This window comes from Zootoca vivipara, chromosome 8, assembly GCF_965207765.1.
Source record: "Zootoca vivipara chromosome 8, rZooViv2.hap1.1, whole genome shotgun sequence".
Lineage (NCBI taxonomy): Eukaryota > Metazoa > Chordata > Lepidosauria > Squamata > Lacertidae > Zootoca > Zootoca vivipara.
Window position 1 is genome coordinate 78,824,370 of NC_142591.1, and position 18,600 is coordinate 78,842,969.

An 18,600-nucleotide genomic window follows, 5' to 3' on the forward strand; every position below is an offset into this window, starting at 1 on the left:
ACTGATACTTTGCAGAGCACACCTAGCTCAGTAATGTCCACACTGACTGGCAGCCTTTCTCCATGGTTTCTGGCAGCCTACCTGGAGATGGTGGGGACTGAAACCGGAGACTTCTGCATGGATGGTAGATGCTGTGCTGCTGAGCTACAGCCCTTCCCCTCAGCCATGGCCATCCCCTAGCAGGAAAATGAACAGGCATATAAGACAGTTATTGAAGTCCCAGGTTCAGTGTCTCCTTTAAAGCTCTCCACGAGCTGGAACCAAGGCTGTTGGTTTTTTTGATCTCATCTCCAGAAAGTTCATACTTTTGGCCTTTGCCAGCTCCAGGACCTCCAACCACAATAAGAACTTAGATTGCTTAAGTGCATTTGTTTAATTGATGGATTAATAACCTGTTTTTCTGGAAAAGAGCTTTTACACAAAGCAGACATGTAAGCAGTAAAATATTGTTTGAGACCGGAGATGGCTCCATCTGTCAATCCCACTTTCACTCATTTTTTTTTCCAGTCTGCCAAGTTTCCGCATCACTTTCCAGGCTGGGGCTACCGCTGCTCCTGACGGCTGCGTCACCCCTGCTTACCAGGAAGGAAAGGGGGAGGTCTGCAGTGGCAGGGCGGTTGGTGTGGTGCAAACACACTGGCAGGAATTCCAGCTTGGCTCTGCAGATGCTTTTGCACCACGCTGACCTCCCAGGTGCCTTGACCCTCCTCTCTCCTTCTCGGTAAGCAGCAGCAACTCAGCTGTCAGGAGGTCAGGCGTCCCACCAAGCCGTCTTCTACTGGCACACACTTTCACATGTCTCTCCAACTACCATGAAAGGAAGCAAGAGAGATTATCATGCTCCAAGGACACACTGTAGCCAGGCAAGAACAAAGGAACACAAGGTGAGCCTACTGGATCAGGCCAAAGCCCCATCTAGTCCAGCATCCTGTTCTCACACTGGTCACCCAGATGCTTGTGGGAAGCCAACCTGCAGGATTTGAGTTCCTCCTCCTGTGGTTTCCTGCAACTGGTATTCAGAAGCATTACTGCATCAGGCCGTGGAGGCCCAGCCCAGCCATTGTGGCTTGTAGCTGTTGATAGCCCTCTCCTCTGTGACTTGGTCTTATCGTCTTCTAAATCCTCTTTGAGGAGGATGCAGAGCAAGGGCAGAGGTTAGTTTGGCCTGGGGAAAGGTGGCATGGCTTGGAGAGGGTGATGGTGGTAACCTTGAATAGAGAAATGGAATACCACATTTATTCATTCTTTGGTTTTCTACCCCTGGTTTTCCATGATATACCTGGAAGTAATTTTTCCTTTAGGAGAAGTGTTACGTACTGAGCTGAATCCTAGAACAGGTTTAGGCAACCTTGGCTCTCCAGATATTTTGGAACTACAACTCCCATGATCCTTGACCACTGGCCCTGTTAGCTAGGGATCATGGGAGTTGTAGTTCCAAAACATCTGGAGAGCCAAGGTTGCCTATGCCTGTCCTAGAACAATAGGATCCAGAATGCAGCAGTCTGATTGGTCTGCAGGAGCCACCCAATCTAGCTCCAGGTGGAAGTGAATCAGCAACCTGATAGGCCTGCAGGAGCAGTCAATCAGGCTCCTGGATGAAGTGAATCAGCAACCTGATTGGCCTGCAGGAGCAGCCAATCAGGCTTCTGGAGGAAGCGAATCCGCAACCTGATTGGCCTACAGGAGCTGGAATTAGCCAATCACGCAGGGCCCATTGTGTAAATAATGTATATATAGCAGACGTTTTGGGGGAAGTTTCATTCACTGTTTTACAAGCTGCAATAAAGAGCATGACATCACTACAGGACTCTGAGTATATTTCAAGAAGCATGGTTCCTGTTTTCTTATCCTGCTGCCTATATTCAAGGGGATGACAACTGGAGAATAATCTTTCCTGCCTGATGTCTTTTCACCACCTGAAGTGACAAATTCTCTCTGTGGATCTCTTAATTTAAACATATCTGTATCTATTTCAACTGAGCAAACAGCCTCCTGTTGCTTTCAGCGTGGAAGGAAGGACAATTGCCCAATAAAATCCTGCTTTGCCCTTTCCAAACGGAACCCACATCCTGTTGCCTGTCTGCTCTCCACAGTCTGAGAAGCTAAATACAAAGGGTTTTGCCTTCAGGCGTGGGTGGGAGAATGCCCTCTCTGGGAGAAAAAACCCTCTCTGGCCATAAATATTTCCCCCTCTTCCAAAAAGCAAACAAGTCCAAGCTATTTTGATGTTGTTTGCCACAGTTGGAAAGTCAATGTCATAGCAAGGATTACTATTCTAGTAGTTCAACCTCCTAGCTGTGTATAGAAGGGGGTTGTCTGTTTACAGTGGGCAAAGGTGTCTGCAGTGTGGAAATGCTACTTCCTGCAGCCCAAGACCTCTCAGGGAGAGCAAGTGAGGTGTAGTGGTTAGGGCAATGGTTCTCAATGGGTGTGGCATGCCACATTGGTGTGGCAGAAGACAATGGCATGTGTGGCGGGAAGAGGGATAGAGTGGTCTTGAGACCTGAGGTTCTCCACCATGCACAAGAATGCAGGATCTCAGCATATACAAAAGAATGAAACAAGCAAAAATCTTTAGAGGGTGGGAAATGCTTAGGTGACACCCAGCTGCTGTAACAGCTTTCTTATCGGAAAGTTGGCAGTTTGAATCCACTCCATGGGGTGAGCTCCCGTTGCTCTGTCCCAGCTCCTGCCAACCTAGCAGTTTGAAAGCATGCCAGTGCAAGTAGATAAATAGGTACCAGGGGCCTCACAATAGGGGGGTGGGGTGGGGCAGGGCGCCCCGGGCTCCGCTCTGTGGGGGCAGTGCAACGCCCCCTCACTACTGTGGCGGTGGCGTGTCCTCCATCGCAGAGGCCCTGATGTTTCTGGCCTCGCCACTCGCTTCTTCCTGGTGGGGTGGAGGCAAGGGGCGGGTCAGAGAGCAGCATCAGCCGCTGACACCCCTCACCGCTCTGCCTCCGCCTGAGTAGGAAGAAGACAAGCCAATACATAGCGCGCTTTGTCTTCTTCCTACTTAGGCGGAGGCAGAGCGGCAAGGGGCGTCAGTGGAGATACCCCTCACCGCTCCGCCTGAGTAGGAAAAAGCACACGCCGGGCTACGGAGCGGGTTGCCGGCGGCGGTGCTCCAGCGCCCGGATCCGAGGACACATCCGAGGACAGATCTGTGGACAAACGCTGGCTCCCTCGGCCTGAAAAGCAGGATGAGCGCCGCACCCCATAGTCACCTTTGATTGGACTTAACTGTCTAGGGGTCCTTTACCTGTAAACATAAATAGCCCTATACTTGCATACTCAAATGGATGTCTCAGGGCATTCAGCGGAGTTAACTCCCAAGAAAATGTGCAGAAGATTACAGCCATCAAAACCAAACAAGACCAGAACCTTTAGGAAGAACCTAAATTCACATAAAAATTCCCATATCAGTGTTTATCACACAGAGTTTTTAATAATCATGTGCTAATAATATTTATATCAATTTGTTTGTGAGTATATAATTATGTTATAACTGTGTTAATTATAATCATATATAATTATTATAATTATATGCTGATTATATTGTAAATCAATGCTAATTTACCAATTAAATGTAATTATTGCAACAACTATTATACAAATTTTATTTTATTTGAGGAAGGTAATCTAGTCATGTGTTTGCTGGAAAGGCGGGTGAGATCAATGCAGAAATGTTGGGCGCAACTCGGCTCCTCTGCATCCCATGAAGCTGAATGTTGGAAGATGCAAAAGACAGCAAAAGGCAACACAGCACATAGTTAAGCTCTGCAGCCTGCTAACATAAGAGGTAGTGAAGGCCACCAACCTGGACGGCTTTGTTGTTGTTTAGTCATGTCCGACTCTTTGTGACCCCATGGACCATAGCACGCCAGGTGAGTCTTCAGCCGGATCCTGCAAAGCTCTTTTTATGTTATTGAGGGGAACATCTCTGCTTATGCATTCTTTTTGCTTTCAGGTCCTTCTAATTCTACAGTTTGGTGACACCTGCCCATTTCCTTCTGGGGTAGAGCTGCATTTAAATCGGGGGATCTGCCCTAGAAGCTGTTTCCTTTGGCTTTCAGTGCAGGTCACACACAGCGTGTGACAAAGGGGAGGCTGTTCTTCAGTTGCCCATCTCTCCCTTTCAAAAGACTCTCTGTCTTTGAGATAATGACTTCCCTGTCTGAGGAGAGGCAACCTGATATTGATTATCTACATTCCTCTTCCTTGCGCCCACAATTCCGCTGCGTTGTTTTGATAAGTTCAGTATGTGGCTCGCTCTTTCTTTGTTTTTTTAAAAAAGAAAGAAACACACAGCTTTTCTGCTGGGAGGTTTAGAAACATTTTAAAATTAATGAATCCGGTTTCATGAATTCTGCTTTTTGATATCATGCATCCTGAAATGGGTGGGGTGGGGAATGGAAAGCTATCTCGAGGCTGCAATCCTACAAGCACTAAGCTTGGAGAAAACACCATTGGATACATTGGATACAGTGCGTCTCACTTCTGATTAAACATGCATAGGATCAGGCTGAGCATCCTGTAGGATTCTGAAAGAATTTTTGAGTGAGGAAGGAATGGGATGTACAACATTCATGAAGCTTTAACCCTTTCAGCAATAGATCTAGATCAGCCAGCTTGGGATTCTACCTAGTCCAGGGGTAGCCAATGTGGAGCTGTTTGGGACCATGTTGTTGTTGTTTAGTCGTCTAGTCGTGTCCGACTCTTCGTGACCCCATGGACCATAGCACGCCAGGCACTCCTGTCTTGCACTGCCTCCTGCAGTTTGGTCAAACTCATGTTGGTAGCTTCAAGAACACTGTCCAACCATCTCGTCCTCTGTCGTCCCCTTCTCCTAGTGCCCTCAATCTTTCCCAACATCAGGGTCTTTTCCAGGGAGTCTTCTCTTCTCATGAGGTGGCCAAAGTATTGGAGCCTCAGCTTCACGATCTGTCCTTCCAGTGAGCACTCAGGGCTGATTTCCTTCAGAATGGATAGGTTTGATCTTCTTGCAGTCCATGGGACTCTCAAGAGTCTCCTCCAGCACCATAATTCAAAAGCATCAATTCTTAAGCCATCAGCCTTCTTTATGGTCCAGCTCTCACTTCCATACATCACTACTGGGGAAACCATAGCTTTAACTATACGGACCTTTGTCGGCAAGGTGATGTCTCTGCTTTTTAAGATGCTGTCTAGGTTTGTCATTGCTTTTCTCCCAAGAAGCAGGCGTCTTTTAATTTCGTGACTGCTGTCACCATCTGCAGTGATCAAGGAGCCCAAGAAAGTAAAATCTCTCACTGCCTCCATTTCTTCCCCTTCTATTTGCCAGGAGGTGATGGGACCAGTGGCCATGATCTTGGTTTTTTTGATGTTGAGCTTCAGACCGTATTTTGCGCTCTCCTCTTTCACCCTCATTAAAAGGTTCTTTAATTCCTCCTCACTTTCTGCCATCAAGGTTGTGTCATCTGCATATCTGAGGTTGTTGATATTTCTTCTGGCAATCTTAATTCCGGCTTGGGATGCATCTAGTCCAGCCTTTCACATGATGAATTCTGCATATAAGTTAAATAAGCAGGGAGACAATATACAACCTTGTCGTACTCCTTGGGACCATAAGTTCCCATCAATTATGGTTTGGGACCATAAGTTCCCATCAACTCCAACTCGTATGTCCAGTCATCATGGATGCTAAGAGTTGTAGTCCATAACATTCTTAGCAGCACACTATTGGCTTTCCCTGGCCCACTCCATACCTTGGGAGGCATAAACACATCTCCACACCTGGAGAGAGCAGCTGATTTGGACACAGCTGACGAAGTCCCATCTACCTTGGACCTGCCCATAAAAAACAAGTCTACAGTGATATCTGCTATTTCCAGGAACTCCTCTCCTTTTGAGACTTTTGGGGTAAGGTGAGAGTTTGCTTGGACTGTGTGTTTTTGTAATATTTTGTTTAAGTTGTCTGTTGTTGCTTCAATTATTTGTACACCGCTTAGATATATATTTAATATATTAAGCGGTATAGAAATTTAACAACAACAACAACAACAACAACAACAGATCTTGGACTCTGGCAACTGGTCCCATCTAAAACGTGACTTGTTGCAAGCACTAACACAGGTGAGACCTAGTTCTCACTGAGTTTGCAATCCTGCTCTGTGTTGTGTCACTCTGAACTGCAGGTGAGGGCCTCATCTGTTTGAACATCCCTCTGGCTTTGTAGAGATCTCTTTCTTCCGAGTTCTATCTTGGCAAAGAGATTTCCCCCCCCCCTCCTTAGTTGAGTAAACTGGATGAGGATGAATGAACCATGTTTCAGCATTTCCCATGCTCCAGGAATTCCTGGTCCATTTGCTATAGAAGGTCTTTCCTCTCTCCAGAGGTTGGAGGATGATTAAAGCAATGCAAATTTCTAGGACATGCTCTGCAGTTGACAAATTATTTCACCACTCAGCTTTAGCATGTGCATCCAACAGCACTATTTCCCCCCCGTTTCATAACACCACCAATGACCTTGACAAGGGCATTTCCTGAAGACTAATGACCAGCTGGGATTAATGGTTTGATGCTGCATCTGAGGCCAACGGTGCTTCCCAGCCGGTCACTAATCCCATTATTGCTTAATGGATCAGTTGCATCAAGACTCTGAAGTTAGACTCTAGTGCATGAGAGGAGACATAGAGGTTATTACTATAATAAGACGGGCTCATTTAATTAACTGATAAACCCGCTTCTGGTACTTTTAGAAGGGGGGGGGGATTTGGAAAGTGATACAGAAAGGCACGAGTATTTGTAGGGCGGGTTGTTTTCTGTAATTCCTCTTTTCCACTCCCCTGTCAAAAATCTATAGATATTCTTTTGCCATTAGCAGAAACGTGCTTCCTCTACGCAGTCTCTTATGATTGCAATAAAATTGTGTTTTAAAAAAGAGATCAAGAATACTTCAGCGAGGCAGGAGAGAGAGAGAGAGAGAAGAAATAGAAAGGGAAAAGAGTGCAATGTTATTAAAAGACCAGAAAGGGCAGAGGATCAAGGGCAGAAGATCAGAGGGAATAGTGGTATGGTACCCAGGGCCGGCTCTAGGGGTAGGCTGGGTGGCACCAGGGCACGGGGTTGGCAGGGGGCGCTGCGCGGCAAAGCCGCGTGGAAACCACCAGCCGCAGGAAGAAATGGGGCAGGGCAGGGGTGCCGGAGCGATCTGTGCACCACGGCGCCAGGACACCCGACCTGCTTAAGACGGCCCTGATCGTACCAGCAAAGGTAATTTGTGGCCTCCAAGGTGGTTTTGGTCAACAGCTGTCGGGGCGTCTTAGCCATAGAGGCTACTGGTGCAAAGTGCCATGGTGTGAAGTTCTGGAGGGCACCTCCGCCATGCTGCGCTGTGCCCAGAGCCTCCTCCCTGCCAGAGGAGCCGCCCTCAAGCCCCGCCGGCAGCGCTGCTCTTGCCCACCTCTTCTCAGGAGGCCGTTGCGGGCCTCCCACAAGCCTCCCATCGGTGCGGCAGCCAGGGCTTCCTGGACGGCAGCGCTGCGCAGCCGCTTCAGCCAATAGGTCCGCACCAGTTTCAGAGAGACTGGTCTGGAAAGCAGCAGCAACTGCCAAAAGGAGACTTCGGTGGCTTAGCTGCGGACGAGAGTGTGAGACTTTTCTTTCCCCTTCACAGGCCCGCGCCTACCTTGCAACCAGCGGAGGTTGAGCTCCCTTCCAACCACATAGCCAGCAGCAAGGAAATGGTGCAGGTGGCGACAGCAGCATCACCAGGGAGCTCCCTTCGCCGAGCCAAATCTGCAGCAGAAGCAGCTAATGGAGTCAGAGGAAAGTGCAGGCGAGGCAGCGTGGGTGTGGGGTGTGTGTGGGGGGGCGCCCGTGGGATCCCTGCACCACGGCGCCAGATAAGCTTAAGACGGCCCTGGCAGCTGCCATCATCCCAGACTATTGGCCATCTTGGCTATTGGCCTGATGGGATCTGTATACCAGCAACATTTGGTGGGAGGGGCACAAGATGTTCATCCCTAGTATAGGACTTACCTTATCCCTTCTTACTAGTATTTCTGCCCCTTGGTCTTTCCAAAGCTTCAGGGTATCCTGAGCAAGTTTGCAGATGACACCAAATTGGGAGGGGTGGCTAATACCCCAGAGGACAGGATCACACTTCAAAATGACCTTAACAGATTAGACAACTGGGCCAAAGCAAACAAGATGAATTTTAACAGGGAGAAATGTAAAGTACTGTATTACACTTGGGCAAAAAAAATGAAAGGCACAAATACAGGAAGGGTGACACCTGGCTTGAGAGCAGTACATGTGAAAGGGATCTAGGAGTCTTGGTAGGTCACAAACTTGACATGAGTCAACAGTGTGATGCAGCAGCTAAAAAAGCCAATGCAATTCTGGGCTGCATCAATAGGAGTATAGCATCTAGATCAAGGGAAGTAATAGTACCACTGTATTCTGCTCTGGTCAGACCTCACCTGGAGTACTGTGTCCAGTTCTGGGCACCACAGTTCAAGAAGGATACTGAGAAGCTGGAACGTGTCCAGAAGAGGGCAACCAAAATGGTCAAAGGCCTGGAAACGATGCCTTATGAGGAATGACTTAGGGAGCTGGGTATGTTTAGCCTGGAGAAGAGAAGGTTAAGGGGTGTTATGATAGCCATGTTCAAATATATGAAAGGATTTCATACAAAAGAGGGTGAAAGGTTGTTTTCTGCTGCTCCAGAGAAGCGGACACGGAGCAATGGATTCAAGCTACAAGAAAGAAGATTCCACCTAAACATTAGGAAGAAGTTCCTGACAGTAAGAGCTGCTTGACAGTGGAATTTGCTGCCAAGCAGTGGGGTGGAGTCTCCTCCTTTGGAGGTCTTTAAGTGGAGGCTTGACAGCCATCTGTCAGGAATGCTTTGATGGTGTTTCCTGCTTGGCAGGGGGTTGGACTGGATGGCCCTTGTGGTCTCTTCCAACTCTATGATTCTAGTTATTTTCTTCTCCACCAAAAGAGCTAGACACTTAATTGAGGGCAGGTGGTGTCAAGACACTGACCTTTGCTATATTCTGTTCTCCATTGTGAACTGGTAAAGCAACTTGTCTCTCAGATTTGGAATCTCAGGACTTTGTCAGCGATGAAAACAATAGCTTTTCTTTTCTCAATAGACATAAAAACCACCCAGTGAAACATGAATTGCTGGTGGGCTGATACATACATTGGATGCAAGTGATCTATCTCAGAAATTGGCTTAGCTATGTAACACTTTCTTTATTTTCCTGCATGTTTCATGCGTGGGTTTTTTGGCACCCCAGCATTTCATGCTTTTTATTGTTCAATTTCATCCCTCCTGTGAGTAGCCAATAAATAACAGATGTAGCACATTCAGGACTTCAGATTGATTGTTTTTAATACATGGACTGGGATAGGGTGTTGCAGATGTAAAAAAGAAAGAAAAGTCTTATTTTAAGAGCAATGCAATCGCACAACTTGTCACCTTCACATTCTCCTTCTACTGATCATCTCAGAATGAAAGTCACCCCGTAGATTAAAGTGGACCGGGAAATCTTTCTGGCGAAATCTTTAATGGATTTAGATGTTCTGTCATCTATCCATTGGAATGTGCATATATAAGAAATGAAAAGAAAACTTAAGTGAAGTTGAGGTTCAACGTAAAATAAAAAAATTCCTTCAGTAGCACCTTAAAGACCAACTAAGTTTTTATTTTGGTATGAGCTTTCGTGTGCATGCACACTTCTTCAGATACAGTGAAATGGAAGATCTCAACCCTTGCTTTTTCATGCAAAACCATTTGCAGTCGTTTGCGGTCATCAACAGCTATCAGTCAGTCAATCACCCATTTCCACCACCCTTCTGAGTGATCCCCCCTCCCCATCCCCACCCCTCCCCACCCCTTCTCTACATAAGTGCCTGGAAACTTCCATTTCACTGTATCTGAAGAAGTGTGCATGCACACGAAAGCTCATACCAAAATAAAAACTTAGTTGGTCTTTAAGGTGCTACTGAAGGAATTTTTTTATTTTACTTCGATCCAGACCAACACGGCTACCTACCTGTAACCAGAACTATTGAGGTTCAACATGTGAGTACAACTACAGCTATTTTTTACCTATCACCATTTTTGGACGGAGATGACTTGACCACAGTACTCCATGGTCTGGTAACTTCCAGATGGGATTATTGCAATGCACTCTACATGGAGTTGCCTTTGAAGATGAGTCAGAAAATTTAAATGGTCCAAAACGCGGTTGCCAGATTACTGACTGGGATTGTCCCAGTTCTCAAAAAGCGATATTGGCTGCCAGTTCATTTCTGGGCCCAGATCAAGGTGCTCACACATGTTTCCCAATCCCTCAACAATTTAGTCCCCAAATATCTCAAAGACCTCCTCATTCCCTGGGGCATTAAAATCAGCAAATTAAGGACCCTCTTGGTAGTTCCACCACCCTCATGAGTTCAAGGGAAGTGGCCAGAAGAGGACATTGTCTGTGCCAACCCCGGAATTGTGGAATTCCCTCCCCTCAGAGGTCTGGAACCTTCATTGTGCAGATTTCAACAAATGCTGAAGACATGTCTATTTGCCCTGGCCTTTTGACAGCTGAGACTTGTGTTTTCAGGGCCCACTCTATTCCTGCAACTGTGATTTGTTTCAATTGTTTTCATAATGAATTTCAAATTGTTGTAAACCACACAGGAACCTGCTGGTGAAGGGTGGGTTCTAAATTAAATAATAAGAGTACAAATAAAACATTAGATAATACGGTGAAGAAACACTAGGTTGGGAAGGTGGGGGATACTTCTGCTCCACGAGTGTGTGTGTGTGTGTGTGTGTGTGTGTGTGTGTGTGTGTGTATATATATATATATATATATATATATATATATATGACTTTATTAAATGTTTCCATCGTACATAGAAATAAAAAAGAAATTACAAAAAATTACATCTCCATTACAATTTAACATATTATAATATACAGTGGTGCCTCGCTAGACGAATTTAATTCGTTCCACGGGCCTTTTCTTATAACTAAAAATTCGTCTAGTGAATCCCATAGGAATGCATTGATATATATTTTTTTGCCCATAGGAACGCATTAATTGAATTTCAATGCATTCCTATAGGAAACCGCGATTCGCTAGACGAATTTTTCATAAAATGAATTTGTCTAGCGAGGCAACCTCCACTAGAAAAAACCTTTCGTTAAGCGGAAATTTCGTTAAGCAGGGCATTCGTTAAGCGAGGCACCACTGTACATATTATCTTTCCCCTCCCCCCTCCCCCTTTCCCCTCCCAATCCCCACCCTTGTTACTTCTCAGCCTGGACTGGACTTATCTGTACCTAACCCTATGTTGACCACACACTATACTCCTTCCATACTTATTTAATTCATAATGTAATAGATTCATTTAATTTATAATAAAATACTCTGAATTGTCAAATATCCCTATAATATTTATTTAACTAATCTAATTTCTAGAACCCTTAAACATCTAAAAGAATTATCGGTCTCTCCACAAATGCATTTATATAATCCGTAAACGATTTCCACTTACTTTCACTTTCTTCCGATTTCAATTCTTCTATAGCCTCATGGTTTTTTTGCGAGATTGTAGTATGATAATAGTTTTTGTAACCAATCTTCCTTTTGTTTCAATTGTTTTCATACTGAATTTCAAATTGTTGTAAACCACCCAGGAACCTGCTGGTGAAGGGTGGGTTCTAAATTAAATAATAAGAGTACAAATAATATATTAGATACGGTGAAGAAACACTAGGTTGGGAAGGTGCGGGATACTTCTGCTCCAAGAGAATATTTTAAATTCCATGGGATTAATCATCAGGAGTAATATCTGCAGCTGGTTCTTTGGTTCAACCCTTTGAGTGACTCTTGTTGTAATTCAGGGGTGGGGAAACTGTGACCCTCTAGATGATGTTGGACTCCAACTCCCATCAGACCCAGCCATCATAGCCATTAGACAGGGCTGATGGGACTTGGAGTCCAGTTGTATCTGGAGGGCAAAATTTCCCCTTTACCTGTTGTTTTAAAAGGTAAAAAAAGGTAAAGGACCCCTGACAGTTAAGTTCCAGTTGTGGCCGACTCTGGGGTTGCGGTGCTCATCTCGCTTTACAGGCCGAGGGAGCCGGCATTTGTCTGCAGACAGTTTTTCCGAGTCATGTGGCCAGCATGACTAAGCTACTTCTGGCGAACCAGAGCAGCGCACGGAAATGCCGTTTACCTTCCCGCCGGAGCGGTCCCTATTTATCTACTTGGACTTTGACGTGCTTTCGAACTGCTAGGTTGGCAGGAGCTGGGACCGAGCAACGGGAGCTCACCCCGTCGCGGGGATTTGAACCGCCGACCTTCTGATCGGCAAGCCCAAGAGGCTCAGTGGTTTAGACCACAGCGCCACCCGCGTCCCCTAACTGTTGTTCAGAAACAGGTAAATAGGCTTGCCTACTGTGCATGTATCCTGAAATCTTGAAACATTTTTTAAAAAGTAGAGATGACCTTTCTGTAGTTATCACAAGATTTAGAATTCTTTTCTTCTCGCAGTAATCTTGAATATATTCAAAAGGCAGCCTTTGAAACTTTGTAAGAGGTGCTCGGTGTCTCTTACAGGGAATGAGGTGCAGTAGGCACCATTTTGTCTTTTTGCCTCAGTTAGCAAAGCTTCTTTTTGCCAGCCCTGCTGCTGTGACTGGCCCCTCTGTTTATCTTGTAACAGACTGTACTTTTTGATATTCTGATCTTTTGATCTTGCCCTTCTGCACTCTGTGCGTGTTGATATATCTGCCGGTTGAGGATACTCTTCAGGCGTCTGATGAAGAATGATAGAGTCCATGAACAAACATCTGTTGGTTTTGCTTCCTATAGGGAATGCTGCCCACGTCAGATATTTTCTCTTGTGCAGTCTTATAAATCATAAGACATGAAACTCATCATGCCATTCCTTCCTTGCTTTCATTCTTCCACTTCTTGCAATCACAATTTCATGCCCATCTGTGCAACAACAAGAGCTAAATACTTATATTTTAAAGGGAAACTGAAATTCCTAAGATTCCCATTCTGTATATAAAAAGTATATAAAAAATGGGTTTAACAAAACCCATTGCAGGGCTATAATAATAGCAATAAATCACAAATATTCAATGCAATGCCACAATAGCTCTCTGTTCTTTCAGAGGATACATATAATCCAAATTCTAGGCTTTTCTGTTTCATCAAAAAGACAGGCCCTGAACTCTGACATGACTTCTCATCTGAAACATAGATTAAACATGAATTAGGGGTGTACACGGCTTCCAAGATTTGCCTTTCATCTGCTTTTGAGTCGCTTTGTGCATTCTCTGCTTTGATCTGTAATTTGGCTGCTGGGCCACTGTGTATAAAGCAAAGTTCAGTGTTTCCCCATTGACTACAATGGGGAAATGTATAAAGTGCCAAAGTGGATGGAATCCCCTAGAGGGGATTGGGCCTGTCAAATTTCAGACAAATAGGTCCAGGGGCATTTACTTGGCGGAAAGTAAAAGAGATTCACTTTCCTCCATAATCTTTAGTTGTGGGGTGGTGGGGACTTGTCTCTTTCTTATCTTAAAAGAATTAATATACGCCCTAGAAGTGTGCATTCTTGTGCCTACGTTTTTGGAAACTTTGCAGCTTTTCACCAGCATTTCTTTCTGGTGGTTGTTTGTGTCCTGGTAGGCAGTTGCAGGTAAACTGACAGGCCGTTGACGGTTTCAGAGAGGCCTTAAAGTCTGAGACTGTCTAGAACATTGTCTGCGGAGTTCTGGAAAACTCTTGGGTGTGGTTGATTTGCTAAAGCAAAGCAACACAGTCTGCTTCGTTTTTTAAACTTAAATGAAGGTTTTAATCCACCACTACCACCACCGCACAAAATCTTCTGCTGCTGTGCTTTAACAAACTTAAAAATAAACTAAAAATCCAGAGATCTTCAGGGTTCTGCTGAGAATATTTTTGACAGCCTCACTTCATGGAAAGCCTATGTTCTAGAGAAACATGGAGATATTGTACAGGAAAACATAGAATTGTGCAAATCCCAGGAAAGCTCTGTTACAGAGTGAAAGAGAGACATAAGGCTTTGTGGGGGCTGTGGGAGTGTTATTGAAATCATACTTTGACTCTCTGGCGAGGAGACTCCTTCTCCACCCCATCAGCCCAATTTGATTCACACTCCCCATATGAAATGTGTCTATACAGATAATTCTCTCCGCATCAGTAGGGGTGATTGAGAATTTCATTCTTTGAAAAGACTGAAATGATCTGATTTGATCTGTACCTCCCAGACTCATATGTGGGTTGGAATGCAGTTATCCTCCAGATTTTCCACTTCTACAGATTTAAAATGCATTTAGAATTTCAACCTTTGGGGGAAAGAAAGACGTTTAATAACATGCACTTTTGGGGGGGCGCGTGCAAAGAGAACAAAATTCATATTTAAATAGTACTCTTTTCCCGATTCCTAGAAATGACAAATTAATGCAGAAACAGTATGAGAGATTTGATCCTTTCCAGAATTCTTAATGCAAGAGGGACCAGCATGAAAAGCAGCCTGTTTATGACAAATTGCTCAGGCCGAAAGAGCAGAACTTTGCTGCTCCCGTTGTGATTAACCACTCGTTGCCTTGTAAAGCTCTTGGAAGATACAAAGTGCTAGATAAGCACCACTAAGCATTATTAGGAGCTGTAGCTCAGCCAAAAGAATTGGTCATCTGTCTATGTCGGGGGACAAGGCCTCTGGAACAGCAATTCTCACAGCCTCCATGCGCCAAGGGAAAGTGCCTCCCTTGCAGAACATGTAAGACCGAAGGGGGTTGTGAGTGAAGCTGAGGGATATTCCTGTGAGGAAGAGAGAACGCCTTCCAGGATTACTCCACAAAATGGCTTTGTAGAGAGGGTGAGTGGTTTGGGGCGCAGATCGGAAGTGGTGCAGTTCAGAAACAGCTCTAGAACCCCAATTGTGTGAACTAGGTCTGAGTCTCTATTGTAGCATAGAGCCGGCACATCCATTAGGGTGAGGCTGCTGCCTCAGGTGGCAGAAGCCCCCGGGCAGCACTCCTATGGGCCACATCGCCAGGGGCATAGCTAGCTGCTCCAGCACATGGAGCAGCGGGGGGCAAGGTGAGCCACCCATGGGGTGGGGAGATCTGTGCACAGGGGCGTGGTGATCTGCCCAGGGGGGCACCGCGACAAGCTACCCATTGAATCCACCTGGCGGATGCAAGCCCCACACTGCCATTTCAGGCAGTGTGGGGCCCCGAGCCACCGCATCAATCCCAGGAGAGAAGCGTGGCTTGGGCGCACTGGAGGCCAGGCCCCGCGGTAAGTGCCGCCCTCCGTGGTGTGCCATTTTGTCACCCCCTCAGGAATGACACCCAGGGCGGACCACACCCCCTGCACCCCCTTCCTACGCCCCTGCACATCGCTCTCACCCAAATTTGGTGCCACCTGGTAAGGCGCACAGCAGTGGCAGAGAGGGTGGCAGCAGCTGCAGCAGCAGGTGAAGTGGAGGCAGATGTGTCCTGCTTTGCTTCAGGCTATGAAACAGGATGTGCCACTCATGCTTTAAGAACACAGGGACACTGAGTTGGCCCATCTCACTCAGTCATGTTTACATTGAATGGCAGTGGCTCTTCCGGATTTCAGGCATGGCTCTTTCTCAGTCCTATGTGGTGGTGTCAGAGAACAGACCTTTTGCATACAAAGCAGAAGGTCCGCCCTTGAACTTGGACTTCTGTTTCTCCTGATACCCTTGAGCAGGCGTCGGCAACGTTTACCGGCCGTGGGCCGGAGGATTCAAACAGACTATCGTCCGTGGGCCGGACATGGATGGGACATATGCAGAAGCCATTTCTGGCGCCACGCTGCCCATGTCCGGGATGCCAGAAATGGCTTCTGCACATGTCCGCAGCTGCACAGAAGTGATTTCGGCGTCCCGGACATGGTCAGCATGGCATCGGAAATCACTTCTGCACATGTGCACAGCTGCGGAGAAGCATTTTCCAGCGTCTGTGCAGCCGCAGCCATGATTTCCAGTGCCGCTCGGTGAGTCCCCGCGCTGCGCTGCCGTGGTTTAGCGCAGCGTGTGGGGGACTTGCCGAGTTGGTGGCTCGGTTCACGGATGGCCCGTGGTCTGGATAAATGGCCTCCATGGGCCGGACGTTGCCGACCTATGTCCTTGAGAGTCATTGATAATGGCCAAATCAGTGGCAGTGAGAATGGGGAGGCAGTTAACCACTCAAAGCTGGAAGTTTCCAGGGCTTACCTGAGGTAGGGACTGCTAATTTCAGTCTCTCTCAGTTCTATACTTGTCCATTCTGAAGCTCAGTTCTCCATGTTTCCATGTCAGTTCAATATATATATATATATATATATATATATATATATATATATATATATATATTCACACACAGAGATCTGCAAGAAAATTCACGATGACTTCCGCCGAGGCATCATGGCGCGTGCCACGGCGCCACGGAGCTCCTAAGGGCAGCCAACGTGGTCGCGTTGCCTGAGCGACTCCTGAGCCGCGGGGATCGCCGCCGTTGCCGTGCGAGGGTCGGGGGGAGGCTCGGTAGACCAGCTGAGGAGTCCCCCCCCCCAGCGAACCGGAATTTGGAGCCGGAATCTGGGGCGCCCGGCTGCTAATCAGCCGTTGATCAGGCGGGAACCCGGGACCCGCAGGCCTGGGATCTCCCGCCTCGCGGCACGCCGGGGCCTCGAAGAGTAAGCGGGGCGATCTTTTGCACTTACTACTACTACCATCGCCGCCGCGCTCAACTCGGAGGGGGAGAAGAGAGGAACCTTGTTCCAACCTCCGACCTGTCAATCATCCTCCCTACTGCTGCTGCGCCGCTGCACCAGGGTCGCCCGGCTATCCGGAGCCCCGGGACTGGAGGGACCCAGGAGGCAAGTGCGGGGGTGCCTAGGGAAGGAAAGAGGTCCAGGCCTCGCTGCCCCACTGCCGAGCCACCGCCATTTCTTCCGCCGCCGATATTGAAAGAGAGGTAGGCCCACCCTGAGCCCACTTTCCCGCCAAGTGAGCCAAAGGCCCAGAGGAAGGCCCAGTGGAAAGGCCTCGATTTTTCTATTTTCAAATATATATTTATTTTTATTGTTATAATTTTTTATTGTTATAATTTTTTATTGTTATAATTTTTTGAATTATTTTTATTATTATAAAAAAAATTTTTTTTGAACATATATATATATATATGTATATATATATATAGGGTTCTTTTTTTTAAAAAAAAAGAAATATAATTTTTTTTTAAAAAAAAATTTTTTTTAAAGATATTTACGTATTACACACACACACACACTTCTCGTTTCCTTCTTTTAGAAAATATTCCTTTTCCTTAAAATTTTTCTTCTATAAAAATAGAAGTGATTTTTTTTCCCTCTCTCTCTCCCCCTTTTTTTAGAAGAAGAGAGAGAGGGAGAATAATATTTTTTCCTTTTTTTTATCTTTAACTGTATATATATATATATATATATTTTAAAAAAAGAAGTATCATTACCCTTTATCCCTTTCGCTTTTTAACACCCAAACCCCCTCTTTTCATACACTTTAACCCTCTAAGAAAAATTCTTATTTTTACCCTCCATCCCACTTGTTACTTCTGCCCCTTTTCTCTCTCTCTTTTTCGACTCCTTCTTCCCTTTAATTTGAATCCCCCCCATCTACTCTGTTTATCACCCTATCTCCAATAGGGTAGCCTTTCCTCCCACCCATCACCTCCCCCTTTTAAAAAATAAAATAAAGTAAAGTAAAATAACTTAAAAAACAAAACAAAAAACCCCCACTTCTGTTATACCTTTATCTTCCTTCCTTCTTTCCAATACATAAACCTTTATCTTCCTTCCTTCTCTCCAATACATAAACCTTCTCCTTAAACCCCTTCCCAGAAGCTGGATTCCCCTTTATTCTTCTCTTCCTTATCTTCCCCTTCTACCTCACTTCTCACCCCACCCTCACTTTTGTTTTATACCCTTTTTGCTTGCTAGATTGCTTACTTGATCACCTCTAAATCGAACCCCCCCTTCATTTGCCTGTTTGTTTGTCTGTCTCTGCTTGTTTGTCTATCTGTCCACTGGTACACCCACCTCTCTGAGTACCAGACCACCGCTTTGACAACACTGTTGAGGCGAACACGACAACCTCAGAGGCGTCCTTATAACATCACCAAGGCATGACACAAATGATTGCCTAAACCGAACGCTCTGCAGAAGCCACCAGTCAACAACGCCTGATTAATCCAATAACCCAACACCCAGAAATCATCATCGCCATAACTCCTAACCGTAACACGTCCCACTCTGAGAGAATGCCAAACAAACCTCAAACCAAGAACGTCAAGGAAATGAAGGTGTCACCAACTAAAAAGATGGTAAAAAACAATGAGACCGCAACACCTCCTCAAAATGATGAAATATTACAACACCTAAGAGAAATGGAAGAGAGGATGACAAGTAAATTGGAAGCTGCAGTGGAAAATGCAACGACCCCTATACAGCTACTAATCTGTTATCTTACCTCCAGAGTGGAAGCTCTAGAAAAGAAGAATCAACTGCAAGAAGG